This window comes from Geotrypetes seraphini, unplaced genomic scaffold (genome assembly GCF_902459505.1).
Source record: "Geotrypetes seraphini unplaced genomic scaffold, aGeoSer1.1, whole genome shotgun sequence".
Lineage (NCBI taxonomy): Eukaryota > Metazoa > Chordata > Amphibia > Gymnophiona > Dermophiidae > Geotrypetes > Geotrypetes seraphini.
In genome coordinates this window covers 171,574-174,828 of record NW_022985982.1, presented here as the reverse complement: position 1 = coordinate 174,828, position 3,255 = coordinate 171,574, and the positions used below count along the sequence as shown (strand labels likewise).

Sequence of the window (3,255 nt, the reverse complement as noted above, 5' to 3'; positions counted from 1 at the left end):
CCCCAAAGCGATGTGGTATATAGGCCAAGATGTCTCCAAAACTGTTGGATTGCGGGGCAGGCCCAAAACATGTGACTCAAAGATGTGTGAGCCTGATTGCATTTGGGGCAAGTATGCGACGCAGTAATCCCCATCCGGGCTGCACGTTCCGGTGGAATGTAAAGTCTAAGAACAATTTTCAATTGCATTTCCCAGTGAGTAATATTAGGTGACACCTTCTGAATGTTCTTCAGGACCTGTTGAGCAGTCAACTGGCAATGCAAGTCCTCAGCCTACGTTGTCGCTAATATATCCAGATTCGTACTTGGTTGGCAATCCCGGATCCCCACAATATGAAATCGTAGAGGAATCCTCTGTTGGGCTGAAAGGCTGAAGAGTTCCGAAAGCGCCTCCCTGCAGACTTCAGTAAGGGCAGCCACTGGGAGGGACTGAACATAGTGACGGATCTGGTAATAGGCGAAGAGATCATTAGCCTGTAGGTCAAAAGTTTGTTGCAGCTCGGCATGGGGCCAGGCTCCCCTCCTCCGAAAACAGGTGAAAAAGATATTGTAGACCTTGTGCTTGCCACCTAAGAAAGGTGGCATTTTGCATGCCCGGCTGGAAAGCTCCATTGCCCAGTATAGGCAAATATAAAGACACCCTAGAAGACAATTTGGCTGTTTTACAGACCCATCTCCATGTCCTTCTGGCCGGCGTAAAAATGGGGTAATGAGACACCAAAGGATGCATCGGTTATCAATGATTTATTATGAAAATTAGGTTTACTAATTACATTCTAGTTTTTTTATTTTAATTCTTTATTTTTGTCAACTTTCATCTAGGGTGAGGAATTTCATTTAGGGGCAGATAGTGGGTAGGGGAATGGAATTAAGGGGGGTGTAGATAAGATTGAAGTAATTCATATGGAAATTAAATTTGAAAGAATGATTTAAAACTGATGAGACCAAAGTGGAACATCCTTACACCTGTGCCACAAAAGGAAACACAGGCATCGTCCTGCTATCACCATCCCTACACTAAAGCATTGTGGTGACCCACGATGTGAGGATGCTTTGAAAGATCAAAGGAAGGATGGATAGTGCACAGTCCAGATGGAGCCTGGAGAAAAACATGTTTCAGTCTAGCATAGATCTGGCACGGGGAGAAGATTCATCTTTCAGCAGGTCACTGATTCAAAACCAAAGAACCAACAGTGTGAAGGAAATGAGTGTCCTCGAGTGACTCAGTCAAATCCCTTCATGTTATACCTTGTGCAGCCATACCACTCGCACTGCCCAGAGCACACCTTCTGTCTGATGCTTCAACTCTCCTGGCACCCACAGCTCCTCAAACATGGTTCCAGTTGTTACCTTCTGCACATATCTGTCTCTTGCCCACGGAGTGCATATGTGCACACTTCCCAAATGTGATAGGTAAATGCCATTTTTTGCTGCCAAAGTGCACATATATACACACTTGGAGGAGCATAATCGAAAGAGTGCTGCAAATGATGGGGCTTCCCTCTCCCAATGCATCTTGGGATGCAATGGGAGGGGCTGAAGTCCCTGACTGGCATTTGCAGTACGCGGCCTTGTAGGCAGGAGGGAGTGTGCTTACCTCCTGCTTTTTTCTCATCCAAAGGTATGAGGGTCTGGGAATGTTGGGTGGGGGTGAGGGCTTTTCGGGATGTTGAGATGTTGGGGGGAGGGGTATAGGGTGCCACGGCTCAGCTGATCCTGGCAGGGGCAATCCCCATCAGCTGAGCCACCAGGAATCCCTGAAACTGGCTCAGCTGATGGGGATTCCTCTGTCGCAATCAGCTGATGGGAAGCCTATCTGCTCTTTGGGTGGTGGGAGGGGGATCGTGACCACTGGGGAATAAGAGGGGTGGGGGAGGGTGTCATGCCTTAAATCCTCCAGTGGTCTTCTTGACAGTTTGTGGAACTTAGGCGCAACTCAAAGAGTCTAACTGCCGACATCTAAGTTCCCTCTAGGAAAGTTTTGATTATGGCTGCAGTACGACCAGGTTGAAACCCACCAGATTCCCACCACCCAACACACCCCTTTGATCTCTGGACGCACAGCAGCTTAGAAGTGCTACTGCACATCCAGAAAGTTGATTTTGATTATCGGCACTTGGATATCCCTGTATTAGGATGTCCAAGGGATGACTTAGGCTGGTTTTGGGATGTTTTAAAGTTTTGATTATGAGCCCCATACTGCTTCAGGTCTCCTGTTAGGGAAGGAAGGTAAAATTAAAGTACAAAATAGAAAGAAAAGTATGCTGTATATTATTATGTTGTATATGGTACTGGTTTTAAGCACATTTTCTCCTCCCATCTTTCCAACACTACCATAGAAAACAAATCAGCAATCCTAAACCATGAAAACAACAGTTTTGTGTGTCCAGATGTCGCATCAAGGTGAGGGGTATCTGAGCCTAATGCCAAGCATTTTCACAGAAGTCTGCCCAGTTATTATGTAATTTGTCACTTGTATCCACGGTCCTGGGTGTTGCAGCTCCTAAGATCCATGTTCTCTCCCTCCCCTGCTACAGGTCACGACCTGCCAAATGGAGCAGGACCGGCACTTTCTTTCCCTGCTGGTGGAGCCACGCAGTCTGCTGGTACTCAGCGGGGACATGTACAGCTGCTACCTCCATGGAATCCGCCCTGCCGCCTCTGACTTCATCACTGAGAATGTTGCAAACATCGCCAGCTGCGACTCCCGCTACGGAGACACGCTGACACGGGAGACCCGGGTGTCCCTCACCATTCGTTATGTTCCCAAAGTCCTCAAGACAACCATTGCGTTGGGCAAGAGGAAGTGAGCAACCCTTCATTACCACTTTGCCAGTCACATGGCTTGATCTCGTTCCTGGACATTTTAATTGTGTTGGTTTTTTGGTTAATTTGCAGAATAAAGCTGGACCTTGTTACTGTGTTTTTGAATGAAATAAAGTGTTGGGGGGGGGGGGGAGAGAAGCAGCAATAGGAATGGACAAAAGGTTCATATAACTAGATGCTTCAATTGAAAGGGTGCTAATAATAGTCCCTGCTCAGAAGAGCTTACAATCTAATTTAGACAGGATATTTCAGGGTTAGGGAGGTTATAGTGGGTTTAGGTATCTGACAGCAGTGAGGGGAAGTGGGCCTTTAGTTTGGATTTGAACCCTGCCAAGCCAGTCATGCTTAGGAAGGGGGTACGTGCCCCTCTTTCTACAGCTAGGTCATAGAAACATGATGGCAGATAAAGGCCAATTGGCCCATCTAGTCT

At 47.0% G+C, this 3,255-nt stretch overlaps 1 long non-coding RNA gene across 1 annotated transcript; it reads left to right on the top strand.

Annotated features, from left to right (window-relative positions):
* Positions 1–2,317: 2,317 nt before the first annotated feature.
* Positions 2,318–2,924, top strand: LOC117352512. Its single transcript, XR_004537708.1, has 2 exons — positions 2,318–2,402; positions 2,537–2,924. It is a non-coding gene; the product is annotated as an uncharacterized LOC117352512 (long non-coding RNA).
* The last annotated feature ends 331 nt before the right edge of the window (positions 2,925–3,255 follow it).